This window comes from Pezoporus flaviventris, unplaced genomic scaffold (genome assembly GCF_033815535.1).
Source record: "Pezoporus flaviventris isolate CSIRO_AGI_PZ_B2104156 unplaced genomic scaffold, CSIRO_AGI_Pfla_v1 ptg000015l, whole genome shotgun sequence".
NCBI classification, from domain to species: domain Eukaryota; kingdom Metazoa; phylum Chordata; class Aves; order Psittaciformes; family Psittacidae; genus Pezoporus; species Pezoporus flaviventris.
This window is the reverse complement of record NW_026892563.1, coordinates 26,727,216-26,745,626: the sequence shown is the minus strand read 5'-3', so window position 1 is coordinate 26,745,626 and position 18,411 is coordinate 26,727,216. Positions and strand designations below refer to the sequence as shown.

The 18,411-nt window shown below is 37.2% G+C and overlaps 1 protein-coding gene and 2 long non-coding RNA genes across 4 annotated transcripts in view; 1 reads left to right on the top strand and 2 right to left on the bottom strand.

Moving 5' to 3' along the window:
- The window catches only part of LOC133269514 (uncharacterized), an 85,239-nt gene extending 73,855 nt beyond the window's left edge, over nucleotides 1-11,384 (bottom strand). Inside the window, exon 1 of the long non-coding RNA XR_009743481.1 lies at nucleotides 11,249-11,384. This is a non-coding gene — a long non-coding RNA (uncharacterized LOC133269514). The remainder of the gene's footprint in view (nucleotides 1-11,248) is intronic.
- Nucleotides 11,257-18,411, top strand: part of COL8A1 (collagen type VIII alpha 1 chain) — an 83,689-nt gene continuing 76,534 nt past the window's right edge. Inside the window, exon 1 of one of the 2 annotated variants that reach the window (XM_061453875.1) lies at nucleotides 11,257-11,379. The gene's annotated coding sequence lies outside the window, so the exon portion shown is untranslated. The remainder of the gene's footprint in view (nucleotides 11,380-18,411) is intronic. The other variant, XM_061453876.1, reaches the window with a different exon arrangement.
- Nucleotides 13,261-16,917, bottom strand: LOC133269515 (uncharacterized). Its single transcript, XR_009743482.1, has 2 exons — nucleotides 16,827-16,917; nucleotides 13,261-16,171 (listed from the first exon to the last, which is right to left on the bottom strand). It is a non-coding gene; the product is annotated as an uncharacterized LOC133269515 (long non-coding RNA).

The window sequence follows — 18,411 nt, the reverse complement described above, 5'->3', positions numbered from 1 at the left end:
CAGTGCTCTTTTATATACTTCTGAAGCCTGCTAATGTTCCCCCTAAATTTTCTCCCTCAACTAAACAGCCCCAGCTCTCCTCCACTCCCTTGCAGGTAAGAAGCTACTGATTTCTGAGCATTCTTCTCGCTGTATTCTGAATTCTTTGCTACTAGTGCATATATTTTTAGAAGCAGGCCATTGTCAAAGCTGTGGAGAATGTGAATATTTAGGAGGACACCTTTTTGCAGAAATTGTCATGTTGTAAAAGTACTGTGTGTTATGTGAACAGAGAGGTGATACCCCAAATACTCAGATGGTGAAAGACAGAATTGGTCTTTTCAGTTTAAAGACAAGAATTTTCTTTCTCTGAATATCCATAATCTATGATTTTACTTTATTCAACCTGTATTGTTAAGCACCAACTGAATGACAATTAATGAATAATTGATCAAAAGGAAATGCACTGAACCCGTTTCTCTACTGTGACCATAAAAGTCAATGCAAATTTCATTGAAAGTTGTTGTGCAAAGATTTAAATGCTCCACCTAATTAGCAGGGTGTTTAATACTGAAGGAGAAAAATTATAAGCCACCTCTCTAATGCCATTCTGCATCAACCTAATATAGGGCAGCTACATATGTATATGCATATGTAAAAATACACACAGAGTCCCCAGTGCTAAATCAAATATTTCGATGGAAACAATACTCAGACCCTCATGTTTGTTCTAATAAAAAAAGTCAAAGATTCTTTCCTCATACATATTATAATTTACTTTCAACTGTCTTTAGGAATGTGGAAAATACTATGCCATGAAATGTTATTTGGGAACACTGAGCAATTTAAATGTCCATGTTCAGTAAACGCCCTTGATCCTCCTGTAGCCACCATGCACAGTGTGTAAGTTTAAAGATCACAGGCTTAAATGCAACTGCATTCCCAGTTTAGTCACTAACCAATCTACAGATCGTGACTGTTTTCCAACTCTCATTTTTAAGTAAATAAATTAATACATATGCTGGAAGTACCTCCAGCAGTCAGTGACACTTGGGATATACTGTTCCCTTTCCTAAAGACCCAAAGTACAGTCAAACAAGAAAAAAAAGAAAAAAAAAAGAAAGAAAAAAATGAAAGAAAGAAATCCCTTGAGGAGCCTCCTATTTCCTGCTTTATTTCCTGCTTTTCCTGCTTCTCAAAAATCTGAAAAAAAGTGACATGAGTTCAGATTTGCACAAGGACTTTTGTTTTGACTGACAAGAAACATTATACAGATATACTGGTGTTGTTTTTTTGACAAAATTACTACAGAATCTAAATATTATGCAGTAATTCTGACTGGATCAGTTTTTTCTTGTAGAGAATACATTTGTACTGCTCAATGCCTCCTCAAGATTTGCCCTTTTCCTAGTTTGTTATTTGTTTTTTGCTTGCGGAGTTGTTTTGTTTGGTTGATCTTGTTCAGGGAATTTTTTGTTTAGTTTTTTTTTGGGGGGGGGAGTTAAATGTGAACAGGACATAAATTTGTTAGTAAAGTTTACAAAACATTTGGCAACAGGCTCAGACCCATTTACGAAAAAAAAAGAGCACAAGGTGCTAAAATAGAAAGAAACAACAATAAAAAAAAAAACAGCCATCTCTGAGGTACAGCCATATTTGAATCCTTAAGTTGTCATGCTGGAAAGCTATGAACTTTTAAAAAGAGTTATGACAAAAATAATAGGATCAGAAAATTTCTGGAGTGCTGCCTGACGCTGGTTCTGTCTTGTCTCTCTTTGTAGATTATTTCATAGGCAGAAGCTTTGATCAAGTCCACTTTTTTTTCTAGTTCTCATGAATTTAACCCTGAAATTTGCTGTTCCAGAATCATAAAACTGGCCTACAGAGAGGTGGCTGGAAAGGTCAGATGGAAACTGGTCCTCATCATGAGTGAGGACTTGAACTGAACACCATGAAAACACAAAACAAAATCACTTTTTGCTAAGCGTTAACACACAGTGGTGACTGCTGTTACTGTACTAATTAACCACCTGCAGTATAGAGGGATGAAAAATTAAAATGTTTTTGCGGGGCAGAGGAAACAAGTTTGAGGGCAAGAACTGCAAACTAAGCAAACAAATTAATATGGAAATGTTCTTACAGAAAAATTATGAAGAAAACCAGATGACGGTTCCAAAACATTAACTAAGTACATTTGACAATGTCCTGCTCATCCAAAACCATGCATTATAAAGGCTGCAGTCATGGTATTTCTTCCACCACCAGAAAAGTAGAGAGAATCCTGTGAGAAAGCTATTCCCATTGTTCCTGAATCACATGTTATAAATATGTATCTCCTACTTCAGCTGACTATCCAACCCAAAAAATGAACAAGGACTTACCTCAGAACTTCTCCTGAAATTTCTATATAAGGTATATCAGACAAAATTGTTATAAACAATGGCATAGACACATGAGTGCAGGATAACAAGTTTGTCAGTATTTTACACTGAATTCCTCTTCCCTGACTGGTTGTCCCTTCAGCTGCCTCACCTCTGCTGCATGGTAAGAATATGTAGATAGGAGCTGCCAAACAGCATCTGACTTGCCAAACAGTCCATTTCCTTCCATACTCAACTGTGTATACCTGATAGTTCATTTCTAAAGATCTCTGGAAGAACTGCTCTAGAATTGTCACCAAGAAGCTTAGTGGAGATATACAGAGCTGACTCCATTCATTTAGAAAAACAAAATAAAACACAACACACACAAAAAGTCAACTGAAACCAAACAAATAAAAAGCTGCTTTCATTCACGTAAACTTCATCTGAGGTCCGTGGGAGAAAATGATTTTGGCTTATCACTTATTTGAATGTTAAGAATAGCAAACAAATATTGAGCTGTTTGAGAAAAATAACACTTGCACACTCCATCCAGTCAACCATAAACAGAAATAAATGCTTTAAGATATGAAGTGCCTTTGTATTTGGATGGAGCAGAAAGGCTTTCACATAACATGCTATGCTGAAAGTTGAAGCTTCAGTAGTTCAGCCTGCTTGTTCTTGTTGCAACTGTATGAAAGGCAGATCCTAGCTAGAAGAGCTCTTCTGCTAAAATAAACAACCCTCAACTGAGCACTCACAGAAATAAAACAATGTCAAGTTCTCTATAATTTTAAGAATTTATAACACTGAATTGCGACACGGAAATGGGACTACAAGGAATTTGATAAACAGCCCAAAAGTAGTCTAGTGCAAGAAAACCACATGGTCAGATAGTGATTTACAGCATAAGTTTACACATCTCCCATCAGAGAATGTAGGATCTGTACTAGATGTACTACTTTCCATCTCCAGCAGTGGAACCACACTGCTATTACAAAGATAAAACAGTTCTGGATGCTCCATCTCCCTGATGCTGATATTATCAGTTTATTGGTTTGCACTAGAAGAATCCTCTGATTAATCACATGCAATATTGTTTTCCTTTGTAAGAGCTACTCTTAATATATAGCCCAAAGCGGGATCAGAGATAAAGAGTGAAGATCCTTTCTGCAGGTTGGATAGTGGGTTGCTACTGAAATAACTCTAAAAGACAAATGCAAGTGGGAAAAACAAAAATCTTACCATTGTCATCTTAAATGCAAAAGTCTTAGTTAAGTGGTGAACTTACTTTCTTGTCACAGGCTTGTCTAGCATTATTATGGAATGTGTTACAACACATTAATAAAGGCTACCTAATGTTTTGAAGCTTTGGAGAGAATTAAAGGAAATAAAATCAAAAAGTCAACATTGATCTAACTCCTCCAGTTTTAACATGAGCAGGGGCAGACCCTGAGTATCCACTACTCCAAATGAGATAAATTAAAAACAAAGAAATTATTACAAACTTGTAAGAGTTATCTTAACTGAATTTTTACAGTTAGAAAAAGGCCTGTTTCCGGAATATAATACACAAAAAATATCATTTTATACTAATTCTTTAAGGTAATGTTTTGAATGTTGACAGGAAAAGAGCTTTTTCCAGATGAAACACCATGGGGAAAAAAAGATCAAATATAAATTTGGGAATGCATACAGAAATGCTGATGTGTCATGAAGTGCTCATTTTGTATTCCTTTTCTCCTCCTTGTGAACTTGGGGGTAAGCAAATTTCTTAATAATAAACCAATTCTTTCAAAAAAAAACCAAAAAACCACTGAAATTTACTCAAGTATTATATCTGTTCACCAGCAATGTCAGGAAATCTTTTAATCCATACTAGAACTTCTTTTGATCTAAGTGCTGCCCAGTAGTAATGATTTCAGTGGTTTCCTATGAAAGATGGGAGACAAGCTGGACAGAGCACTCACAATTCTTCTTAACCATCATGATAATGTGAACTCAAAGGACTTGTTTCCAGAGCTGACTGCTCTGTCAGTACTTAGAAGTACTAACTTGTAAAGTACTTTGCTAAAAAATAAAAAAGGGGAGGGGGTGGGGAAGATGGACACACCATGGAAGAAGTCTATGAAATAACTGTGGTAGTTCTTAACTTACTTGAACTTAGCCTATGGCTCTTGGGAACAAGTTAGCACAGTTTCATATCTACCCTAGAAGAGAGTAATGGAAACACTGAACTCTAAACCAAAATCAGTAAGAGGAAGACTGATTACAAGTTAATGTATAATAAAAATAATGAAAGTTATGAAACACTTGCAAACAGCATTGAGCTGATAGCTCTTTGCTAAACACTCTGTAAACCATGCTCTGATCTAAGACAACTGTAAAACATGGAAAGATTGAAATGCAACTCCACCAAAATCCATGTGAGCACTGCTAATCACATCTGTGCTCACACTCCTATTTTGCCACAATACAACTGAGAGCAGAAGCTGGCCTGCTTCCTTTACATCATATTCTTAAGGAGTTAGGATAAATAATATTGTGTCTCCCACAACACTATTTGATGCAATTTGAAGAAAGTGTGGATTGCTACTACAAGATGTGTTTTAGGTGTTCTCGTCAAAGTTATCGTATGTCCATTTCCAGAACAATTTACAGTAATTTTGAGTTTCAACAAAAAACCTCAGTCATTAGAATTTAAAAATAATTTTGCTAATGACCAAACATGCAATAAAACTATACTTTTCTCCCAGTCCTGAAGAAGAATTCTTACAATGTTTGGCATTAAATTCCAGTGGTTTAGTGATTTCCTCATAATACAAGGCAGTTTAAACATTAATGAAGCTAAAAAAATTTGTCGCTATACATCTTTTTTGTGCAGAAGAGGAAAGAATTTATTAATGATGTAAGATAGCAAAAATATGTATAGTATTAGAACTGTTTCATTGTGTAGCTGCAAAATGAGCAATATCTGTGAAATAAAGTGTAACACCTATGTGGTAGAGACAGAAACATGAACATTTTTATTCAAATTCTGTTTCACTCCCTTTTTAACTTCAGTGTCACTGGGCCAAATATTTCCTTTGATCAGAAGTATATTTTCCCAAGGATGCTATATTTCTTTTGAAACAGAGCACAAATTATCTTTTTAAAATAAAAAACACAATATAATCTTTTGGAGGAGAGTTTTAAAAGAATATGTATTACAGCCAAAATGTGTGCCACTTGGCTGCATTAAATAAACTTTCAGGAAACTTATTTAAAAGAAAAATATTCAAAAGGCACACACAGAATGCATAATACTGCCACCAAGCACACTCTGGTGGAACTGAAGACAAGTCTTATTTAATCTTCAGTCAAATGTTAGAAGTTAAGACTTCCATGTCTTATCTCGGTTATTTTTCAGAAATGCACAAACCCTAGATCTGAATACAATGACACTTTATCAGCTTTGATCATCCCCTGGGCCAATGCCTCAATCTCTTGAACACAGATGAACTGAAACCCGGCTAACGAACTCTTGCACAATTTCACTTGCATGAAAACTTACTCAGTATTTTTGTACAATATAGTTAGGAACCTGAGAAGATCTCTAATTGAATCAATTCCCTGCTTGAAGAAGGGTTAGCCATGAGGTCAGAGCAGTCTGCTCGCGGCTTTATCCACTTGATTCTTGAAAGTCTCCAAGGCTGAAGCCTGCACAACCTCAACAGATAACCAGCTCCACTGCCACTGATTGTTCTTGCATGGAAAATTTTTTTACTCATTTCCAGACACAACCTCCCTTCTTTCATCTTAGGCCTATTGTCTGCTGTCCTCCCACTACTGTGAAGAGCCTGGTTCACCTTCTTAATAACCTCCCCACAGGTACTGGAAAGTGTTGTCTGTTAGGCTCCCCAGGATGAACAAGACTGGTTCCTGCAGTCTCTCTGAAAACGCAAGTGCTACAGCCCTTAAGACAACTTAGCGGCCACAGCCTACTACTGGTTCACATTCAGTTTGCTGTCTAGCAAGACTCTGCCATTGCTTTTTAGCAGAACTGCTTCCCCAGCAAGTGAATCCCCATCCTTCAGATGTTAGTATGGCTTATGCTATATCATATACCTAGAAAAACATCCAATCTTTCAGTAAACACTGCCAAGAGTCACTCTGTTAAAGTATGTTGGGTTTTTTTTCTGTTTTGATATGGTAAGCATCAACATCAGCTAGTGAATGCCAGTGGAAGTCCAGAGCTTCCACAAATACAGGAATTCCGTAAATACAGGAGATAAATGATGCAACTGTAGGCTGTATTGATTGATCTAATACTAGCAGCTTTTGACTGCATTCCCTTTTCATTGATGGACACGATACTAAACACAATCAGCTGAGCCAAGATGCACACAAAATGGCATTAGTTACAGAATCACAGAATAGTTTGGGTTGGAAAAGACCTTAAGGACCTTAAGATTGAAACCTCTAGTTTCAACCCCCTGCCATGGGCAGGGATGCCTCACACTAGACCATGTTGCCCAAGTTCCCATCCAGCCTGGCCTTGAATACTGCCAGGGATGGAGCATTTAAGACTTATTTGGCCAACCTGTTCCAGTGCCTCACCACCCTTCTTCCTTATATCTAAATTGAACATCCCCTGTTTAAGTTTAAACCCATTACCCCTTGTCCTATTGCTACAGTCCCTGATGAAGGGTCCCTCTCCAGCATCTCTGTAGGCCCCCTTCAGATATTGGAAGGCTGCTATGAGGTCTAATTCTTTTGATACAGAACATGCTGTATAAAAAGTATGGTTTGTAGGGTTGGTTTTGTTTGTTTGTTTCTTGTTTCAATCCTACCTCTATCAAATAACGTGCTAAAGAATGAACCTTGGCATACAGGAGGAAATGTTGAGGTAGGCATTTTTCTCTTAAATGTGCTCCATCAACACGCACATTCAGGCCTTAATGTATGCTTATCTAGAATGCAGTATCTGCACTTTCAAAATAGATCCTGATTTTGTATCCTACATTGGATTGGCATACAATAGTTTTGTAGCCAAACCATCTGACTGGCCCTAATCTACAAGTGCAAATCTGAAAGACAGTATCAGTCAGATTCTTGGTATACTGAGAAAACAAACGTAATTGATCTGGCCCTTTGAAAACTGTTCACTCTCTCCCCTTACTCTTCCTTCCAGGTTTGTGAATCTTTAGTGTACAGAAAACCAACCAACCAACCAACCAACCAACCAAAAAAAAAACCCCAACAACCTATACCACCAACACAAAAACCAAACAAAAATGCTCTATAAAAACTACAACATTGTCACATCTAATTCTTTAAAAGGCAAATCTGCTGGAAAGGCTTTGGATAAATCTTACGATGATGGGAAGAATGACAGAAGACACAATGCTGCTCAAAGCCATAGGTTAATAGAATACACTACCGGTCAAATGGAGAAATTGTTTGTGTCTTTGGTCCTACAATCAGATAAGATGAAAGAATATATTTACATGAGGGCTGTGTAGGTTTAAAGAAATTTACCTGTAGGCTGTTCAAAACATTTATATATCAACAAACATCACAACAAAACCCCCAAATGTTAACTTTCACCTCATGAGGTTACTGCAGCTGTATTATCGCACTTTACCTTAGGAGGTCTCCCTCTAATTCTTTCAGGTTTGTGTTTTAAAAAAAAATAAATGTTGACACCCTGACCTTGATAGCTAATCTTCACCATGCTACCTAAATGTTTGGGACCCTCCTCCTTTGATAATACAGCCAAATAGCATGCAGCCACCTACCAGAGCTGTTGCTGTGACGCTACAGAAATCATTTATTTGCAAAGGTTCAACCTTCCAATCTATTCAGGGTGATAATTTCTGCATCCCCCACTAACACATTCAGCCACATTATTTTAGCTCAGTTACATTCAGGGCAAACTAGGAGTCATCACTTAGCTTCTTTATGGAACAAATGAAGGAATTTTGGCTTATCTCCTTTTAAGAGGCCTAGAGTGAAATGCCACCTCTGTTAATAAGGGGTTTTTTGCCATATACTCTGTATGCTGAAACAAATTTAATATAATAGAAGACTCACTGAAGAGCGAATGTGCACAGTTCCCAGAAGTTTGGTAAAACAATCTATGCAAGTCTAAGGTACCTTCATGAAGCACATTCCCTTACAAACAGTTCTATTGCACTAGAGGTGTAGCCATAACATCAAGTAAAGCAAAAACCTGATACAGATTTTGAAAAGCACAGGATGCCTCAAACAATTCTTGGAAGCTCATGGCAAATGAATTTGGACATTCTGGGGCAAGAATGGAGCAAGAGAGCTAGAGCACTGAAGTGTCCCTTGAAAAAATAACTTTATTTTTAATAGGCAGATGGAAACTGAAAGGTTGGTCATTGTTTCTAGTCATAGGAACGTGAAAACCCTTCCTGCCACACTATCCACACTGAATTTACTGTCCAGCCTGGCAGTGTGCCCTGAAATCCAGTTAATCCTATGTGGACCTAATCAAATTTCCCACAGATATTTTGGCAAAGTTTTCATCTACTAAAAATCTCATTAGGGAAGATAAGTGATCCAGTAACTAGAAAATCACAGGTGCTTTAATAAACATAAGCATAGGTCTAATACTTTATTTTATGTATTGGTATGTTTATTTAATACTGTAATAAAGTGCTTTAACATTCATTGAAGGAAAGAACTAAAAAACTTCTTTAATTCTCTTATTCTAGAAGTATAAAAGGCAAGGCTAGCCTTGAGTCTGCAGTATAGTAGGACACATGATCAGTGCACACAAACAGCTTGATCTTTAGAAGGGACTGAGTTTATAGAAGTAGCCACTGATTTTAAAAGAACCTACAGAAAGCTCAGCAATTTTGAGAGAGTAAGAACAGTTTAATCATCACATAATGGGTACTATTCACTTTCTAATTTCTGAAAATCTTGACCTAGATTTCTCTAAATACAAACCCATCTGATTGTTTAGATGTTAGCTGAGTAGAATTCCAGTTTGCGTACATCTTTTAATCAACTGAATCATTACTATGTGCCATAACTAAACCAACTACATAAACATTGCAGTAACTTGTACCATTGCTTTACTTGTTACCCATGTTACCGTTACTTCATGAAGCTTTCCTAAAAGCACACAGTAATCTTGTCAGAACTGAAACTCATTTCTTAATGACAACTTTAAAAATACATTGAGTGCTGCAGAAATAACAAAATAACATGACATTTTTTTCCTCAATCAGTTGCAATAATGTAGAATTGCCCTACCTAATAGCAACATGATACCTGTAACAAAATTAGCCAGTCCTTTCTCCAGCTTGACAGTTTTAAGTATCACCAAGGTTAGGCAGCTACTTCTACCACCTAACAGACATTCAAGTTGATGGGCAATTGATTTGTAAGCCTCTTTCTAAAAAGACAAAACCAAATAAAGTTGAATGCAACTAAGTATCTGGGGAGTTGATACTAGATGATCTTTAAGGTCCCCTCCAACCCAAAACATTCTATGATTCTGATAAGCTCAGTACTACATTAAAAAAAAAACAAACAACAAAAACCAAAACCCAAAACCAAAAATACCACTCATGGTAAAGAGAACAGAAGAAGATAAGGAAGGAAAGGTTACTCTGAATCTATCTTAAGTCTTCATAATCTTTCCCATCATAAATATCTTGTGACTCGAGAGCTATTTACAGTGATCATAGCATATATATATTCAGATATTAAAATATTGACACAAGAGTCTAACACTGAGAGTCAAGTCAGGATATTGAGAGAAGTTCCCAGATTTTATAAGCATCTTATACCTCTTTGTCCACTGACCAGTTTGGCCCTTTAGTGCAAGAAGCAGCATATATCATATCGCCTCTCTGTTACCTTCACTACAAACTTGCTTATCTCAACTCTGTGAACTCAGGTTCTCATTCATTTTTCTGTCTGGTTTTAAATCAGTATGTACCTCTAACCTCACCCTTGATTTCATACCAGTCCTTGCCCCCTTCCTGTTCTTTCTAACTTCCTCCACTCACTAATGTTCCAATATGATATAGGTTTTACTCATATATTACGACAAAAAAAAAATACAGGCCCAGATGCCTTGTGTAGGGACACACAGAAATACAGAATTCGTGTATTCCAGATGGGTACAAAGGTCTCTTTCACCTGCAGGAGCCAGTGTCTGGACACTGTGCCATCCATTCTCAGTGCCCTGAAAGCAATGAATGAGTTAAAATGAACAATGAGTAATTTTACACAGAAACCACCAGGAATGCATATTTCTACTGGTTTGTCTTTTTGGATACATTTGCCTTTTGAGAATACCAGTTGGGAAAATTGTTTAGAACTCAGACACAGGGAACAATAAAACTGCTCTAAAGTGCTAGAAAGTCAGTGTGTAGATGGAACATGTTACAGCTGCGTCAACGAAAAGCTGAGTAGCTCAGCACAATGGAAACTTAGGAGGATTCCAGAGCTGAGATCTAGTAGACATTTGAAATAAAAAGGAAGTTCAATCCCAGAGTAAACAAACAACTTCTAGGATCAAGGGCTGCTTCTTCATAGCTCTCCCTTCTTAGAAAATGAAACAGCAGCCTTTGTATCTCACTGCTATAAAAATTCTTCCAAAAGACAAAGTGAGACCTAGTAGTAACTAATGTAACAGTGATTGTACAGTAACTGTGACTGTAACTGGAATAATTCAGAGATTAAGGAACACACACAGTAGAAAAATCTTTACATAACTAAATATTTAAAGAAAAAACCCCAACAAATAAATCCATCACTATTTCTCCTGTAAACGCGATCCAGCTTCCTTTTTCTCCCTCTCTCCTCTTCTCCCCAAAGAGCAAAAACCTATTCTACAATGCCTTCTGAAAGCTGTCTGCCTGCTATCCTCACTGCCCACCTACCGTAAGGAGCAGCTCCTCCCACCTGCACATAAAAGCCAAGTGCATGCTACTAGCAGCAGATCAGAGCACTTTCTCAGTCCTCCACTGTTTTGAGCCAGTGATCTTCTCTCCTTGGATCTTGTATACTCAAGGTAAGATTACTGCTACTTCAGGTTTCTGATCTAACCAGCTATTGTGAGGAAGTCTCAATGTGAACTCCAGCACTGCCTTGCTGGGTGGTGCTGCTGGCTTCCACCCCCACCCCCCCCCCCCCCGCTTTCTTTTTTTTTTTTCAGATGTAGTGTCATCTGACATTTAAGTTAGTAATAGTCTGTTGGTTTAGCAATGAAATAAAAACAGACCTTGCTGGGAAACTGTGTGGCTGGAAAAAGGTCTCTCCGTTTTTGATTGATTTTAAGAAATCAGTATACCCAGATCAAATCTAACAATTCATTACCCCTCTTAGTAGTCTCCTTCTCAGTCCAGCCAAAGTTATCAAATAAACTACACTCTAAAGCTTCCTTAAATTCTGGTTGAGGGGAGGGGAAAAACAGAAAGGGAGGAAAAAAAAAAAAAACAACACCCCCCCCCAAAAAAAAAAACCACTTAGAGCTAATTTAAGGAAGGAATTGGTTTTTATTACTATTTACTAGGCAGCTTGAGAGAATTTTGTGACTGAAGTGTATCTTCACAGGTTTCATTGCCTTTATAAAAAGTCTGATGAAGCTTAAGCCCTCACAGAAGTACAGTAATTAGGCTGATGGAATTCACTATCTGGCACCAAACAGTTTTAAAGTACACATTTCACAAGCAAAGTTCTGTTTCTTGGAACAACAGACCTTGTGTGTCTATGAAATTTCTAGATCAGTTTGAATTATATTTTATCTACAGTTGCCTACATAGGCATTCCTAATGCTAGAAGAAGGAATAGTTAAGTGCCTCAGAGACAGCTACTGGAACGGTTGAAACAAAGTGTGATTTCATAACTGTATTTGCACTTTATTCATCTGTCCATCCTCAGAGATTAACCTACTTGTGAATAGTCCCAGTTTCTCACATTGTGTGAGTCACTGCACTTTTAACACACAGTCACCTGTTTAAAGAAATTCCATCACAGAAATCCTAATCCTAGAATGCCTCTCTCCAGTGCTCAGAGAGGAGGAAAAGTATGAACTACTGAAAGCAAGTAGTGAATGCTGTCTCTAAATTGTTCTTTTGTACACTATGTAATACATTCTGCAGTTGAGTGATATTTTCTTCTTGGTAGGCAAACAATGCTCTTTCTAAATTGACTTTTTTTTTTGCTCTTCCCCAAATAAAGTCTTTTCTAAAAATAAATTATGTCCACATATAGCTGTACTCACATCAGCTGCAACATTTTAAGCTACAGTACTGTATAACAGCAAAACTCTGCTCAAATTGCCTTTTCCTGCTTATTTTATCTAAAAGTTTTTCTTTATTTTGCATGTTACCTATTGTAAATAATGGGGGGAAAAAAAAACACTGAAAATGCTGCCTTCAACTAATTTCCTGGAAGATTACATAAGTATTAAAAAAAAAAAACAACAACAAACCCAAAAACAAACAAAAAAAACCCCCGACACAACAAACCACCACAAATGCAACTATTAAAGAAAAAAAAAAGTGCAGTGCTTTCTAAAGCAGGCTTACAGTAAAACTATTTTTGCATCCAGGTAAACCATATAAACTGACCTTAAGAGACAGGAATAGCAGTTGTTTTCCTCATAACTCTTGTCTTATCTCTAAGCTACAAAATTTCATTCCTTAGTTAATATCTTATTTTCATAGCAAACCTACCTTCCATCTTTATAAACACCCCTCTTGTAAAACACAGATATGTGATTTTAAAGTGTAATGCATACAGAATTTAAGTCTACAATCTGGCAATAAGGCCTCACTGTTCACGCAGTATTTTAATCTATCAGATAAATCAAAATCTCTAACAGAGCAATTTTCAAGGAAAGAAAAACCCCAACACATTAAAAATTGCATTTGTCATTATACACAAGAAATGTGTATATAGCAAAATACCTTTTATTAAAGCCTGCTCTGAAATTTGATGTGCTGGCATCTGCAAAATGGATTGCAGGACATATTTAAAAAACCTTATTCAAAGGAACGTGTTTAATTACGATCAGAATCTCCTCTGAGCAATTTCTCTCTTAGGCTGAGTAGATAATTCAGCTTAGCATCACTCTACAGCAGGGGATGAAGGGAAACTGCACCCAGCAGGTCTCCAAGAGAACTTAGATGTCTAGGAATGCATTTATTGACTTCTGTGCTGATCTGTAACTCCTTTTTATAAGATCAACGCATACAGATACTAAGATAAAAATACTGTCATCTTAAAATACTGCTACAACTGCGATCAAAAAAAAAAAAAAGAAAAAGCAGAAGAACAAGGAGTTTAGATTTTTTTTGAGTAATGACCATAACACTTTAAAAAAGCAAAAGGTAGAGACTGTACTATTTTTTCAGCCACAGACCAGTTCAGAATTAAGCAGGTATGCTCAGCCATTTCTCCTGGCAGTTGCACTTAGGTTCTTTAAGTGTGCATTTAGCCACTTAAGTTATACTGGTGGCACTTAAGCCACTAGTACAACTCCAACTGCTGTCAAAAGTGTTATACTAGGTATTTAGACACACAGGATAAACACATCACTGTCTGCTTATCTCTCCATAGGCCTGCCAATACCACTGCTTGTGAGACATTCTGATCTTCATGAATTTATTTGCCTCTCTGTGAAGCAAAAACACATTTTTCTCTGACCATACTGATATTAAATACATGGACAGTTTTTCTTATGGTCACAGTGAAAATACATGGTAGAGAGTCAGATTTAGCTTCCAGGTTTCAGTCTAGCACTTCAATCCATGCTTCGTTTTGTATTCAGCCTTATAAAGCACACCCCTTTGCAGCTGGTCTGTCTTTGCAAGACTCTTTAGGGCTGAAGGAGCAGGGAGAATTCCAGTGCCAAATCTTGAGAGGTAATTTCCTCCTAACACTTTTGAACTTCCTATGAAACCCTTTACAAACCCATAATAGGATTTGCCAATCATTCTTGGAGGTGGTAAATAATCAATCAACCAAATGACCACCTCTTTTTTATCCTCTGTGGTTAAAGGAGACCAGTTCACTCTTGGAAGGATAAGCAAACTGAGGTCCACTGCTATGAACCAGAAACAGTGGGCAACATCTGACTAAGAATTCAGTCTTGGTAACTCAGTAGCAGCAAAGAGCTCAAAGAAAATCTCTTTACTGCTTAAGCAAAGTTATTCATGTAGGTCTTGTATGAAACATTGAATAGATTCTAAAAATTGTCCTGTCACTACCTACCATAGAAGGTAGCACAATTTTTATACATTCATGAGCATATCTACAAGGCAGAAATTTCTGTTTATTGTACGTCTTTCCATATATCTCAGGGAAGGAAAGATTAAATTTTATCCTTGAAACTTTAAAATATCGCTGTATTTTCCCTTGCTATTTTTGCCTTTCAGTTATTCTACGCTGAGCATTCTTTCTTTCTACAGGGAGATAATTTTTACTTTTCACTAGAGTCAAGTTTCTAAAAGAGCAGTGATTCAATTGAGTTATTGTAGCAAGGAACAAGAAAAGACAAAAAGCGTTAGAGATGGTTCTATCTGATTAAAACCAACAAGTACCTGTATTTGAATGTACAAAAGTTTCTTACTTTTGCCATTTACATTTTCTAGAGTTTTGTGCAAGTGATGTTGCTTTTTTTGTGGCATTCCGTCCAGAAAGTGAGATCTATTATTTATACTAACAGAATTCTCCTTCAGCAAAAGTTGTGGAGCGATGTGTGTTTAAAAATATATTGGTGCGTCCTGGTTCTGAAGCTTTTTGTGGGTCTTGTGCAATAACTGTGCCTATTCTCTGTACACATCAGTAAACAATTGTGTTTGGTCTCTCTGTACTCCTGAAATGTTGGATGTGTTTCTGTAATTGTCTTGGTGTGTAATGAATTTAATGTCTCGTAATTGCACTGCAGGGGATTAATATCACGATGTAGTCTAGGGGCATCTTTTGGTGATTAAAACAACTTCATGCAAGTCCGTATTTTATAGCAAAAGCAAGATGAATGTAAGCATGTTTGTTCTTGAATGGCAGGTGAAACTGTTGAGGGGTGACTTGTAACAGACCCTTTTCAAAAGTGAGTGAGAGTCAGTGCCCTCTCTTGGTTAGAAAAACATATATAAAGCAGCCCTATGAGAGCGTTTATCAGTTCCCTCTGCTGGCTACAAAGCCTATAGCCAGATGAGCAGCTGTGTTTGCGGAGGCGAAGGTCTTAAATTCTATTCCCAGTGCTGCTTGCATGCTGTAAACTGATGACTGTGGTGTCTGTGCACGTAAGTGGACATCATTCTTTATAGGGTCTCATCAACAACTACACTGAGTTCAACATGAGGGCATTCAAAAGTAATATGGAATTCCTGGGAGGTAAGAAACTTTCCACTTAGGATTTAAGAAGCATGCTAGCAGCTATGCCATTCATAATACCAAGCAGCTAGAGTATCCTTCTGTTACACACCATATGCACATCTTGGGCTTTCCACCTCTCCAAGAAAAGTGTGTATGTGTTCATTACACTGAGTTTAAGAGACAGCTGGCCAGTTGTGACAACATTCTCGGCAATCCCAAATTGTAACACTTCAGAATGTCAGCTTCTGAGAACTCCACATTTACAAAAAAAAATCAGATGAATGATTCCAGCAAGAAGACATCAACTCAAAAAACCACCACAAAATCCCCTAAACACTTCCCTAAAAAAATAAAATCACAAAAATCACAAACCAAAACAAAAAGAACCTAAAAAAGTTCTTTTCCATTCTTGTAGGGAAAGGCCTATATAATCTGGTTATGCAGCTGGAGAAACAGGTCATACAATTTATGCAGTCATTCTGAAATAAAGCTGAGATGAAAAAAAGATACTCCAGACTTAAGAAAGAATTTCTATTTTAAATAGATATCCATAGTACTGAAAATAACATACTCCTGGATCACAGGTATGCTAGTTCACTTCAGTTCCTAAGTATCCATCACAGCAACATATAGGATACACATAACGTATTCTGTTAAAGGGAGAATGAGTCATAACTTGACATACTAGATATCAAAGCTATATTAAAAGCCAGATTTCTGAAACATCTGCAGCATATGTTTCCTGATGACTAAAAAAGCAGCTACTCTTTCCAGACCAACATACTGCTGCATTCTTCTCTCTGAAAGGAAAGAAAGAAGTGGACAGTAGCTCACTGTGGGCTTGCCTAGGGAACTTCAAGCAGTGCATTTGGCCATTTTCACAATTTAAAATTCCAGACAGCAAAATAAGTTTCTAACAAAACCCAGTGTTATGATGTGAAACAACACCATATATATAAAATACACTACAGCCCCTGAAATGGAGATGCTTACACTGTCTCTTAATTACTCGACATAATTTCCAAAGGGACAGATTGGAAGATGGCAAAGCCCCAGGGACACACACCAAATACTATCCACTTACCACTGGTAGATTTCTTCAGTCAAGTCTGCTTATCCCAGCACATGACTTACCTCTGTTTTGCCCTTCCATTATTCCCACCATGTGTGGAGCTCCCGTGAATGCAGAATATCACAACAAGGCTCTTCTATGTAGCTCAGAAACCAGAAACTCTCTTTCAGCATGCCTTAAAAAAAGAAAAAAACACCACACACAAAAAAAACCCGCTCAGCTATTTCCCAGAATTTCTTTGTAAATGAATTAGGTGATCTTAGAACAACTCTCAGTTGATGAACAGGAATATAAAACACGTAACTAGGACCCTTATTGGCAAATCTCAGCAAAAAGTCAAGAGGTAGTTACTTAAGGTCAATGTTGAGCAATAAAAGAAGACTTGTAAGGGAAGTTTATGTTGCCAGTATTGATATATTTGTCACACTTTAGATAAAAAAGCAAATAAGCGATGAGTAGTTAAGCAAGTACATCCCACAAGCACTAGCATTCACACAAAACGTATTTTAGAAAATGAAGGAAAAAAGAGAACACTCAGTACTTATTTCCTTTCAGTCAGTGGCTTGAACTGAATTTACCATAGTAGCACATCACATTGTTTGCTGCAGAAAAATGCAAAGCTTAGGCCTTTAGGAGTAAGTCTCTTGTGCTTTACTGGTTCCAAAGATGTCAGTGCTTGTCAAAGTGTTTTTGAAATAAAATCAAAACCATGTTAATAAAATGAACTTTCCAAGACAATGCTGGCCAAAACTGATTCTAAGATTTCTTTTCAGTAATAAACTGCCTCTGTGGTTGCTGAGTTGATAGGGAGAAGGATTTAAAGGGCCAAAGCCAAGTTCTGGTCAACTTAGGATAAAAAAAGAGCGCTCAAACAGAGCACAAGCTCTCCAATGAATGGAAAGACTTTTGCTGAGGGTGGGCAGAGCTTAGCAAAATCTAGCTGTGTGTTCAAAAACAGCTGTAATCATTATTTGGCTTCATTCAAATGTATTCCAAGACTGAAATACTTGTGGGTACAATTTCTGATATGCTGCTGTAGATTACTGGACAAGACTCAGTACTATAATACAGAATTCACAGGCTGAATGTCAGTTCACAAGAGCTACCCTGCCTATTTATTAAGTTGTAATTCTCAACACAAATTAACAAGGCAACAACTGGAAGGATTCTGGCCCATTCTATTCCAGCCTTCTGGTTGAATAGCTCCAAAAATATGCTCTGGTGATGAATGAAGGTGGTCATGATATTACTGAGTTCTTACTCTGCATACAAGTTACATGCAAGTCTGGGCAGTAAGATCTCCAGAGTGATTTTCTGTATGTGCATATAGGTGAAGATGCAGCAGTGATTTCTGTCTTCCACAAAAGAAAAGGTGCAGTAGTTGGATGTTCTGTGCCTGTTACAGGAATTCCTGCTCTTCTCCAGTTCCAACCAGCATAGCTCAGTTTAGCAGGTTGATGCCAGTAAGTCCAAACAGGGGTTTTCTTAGTTCTTATGCTTAGGAACTCCTACAGTCTATTATTATCTTTTGGAGATCTGGGCATAACTTACTACATCAGGAAACATGGAAAGTTTTACGACTGTTCCTTGAGCTTGCATTACTAGCCTCAGCTAAAAACACTGTTCATACTATCCTGGAAATAAAGA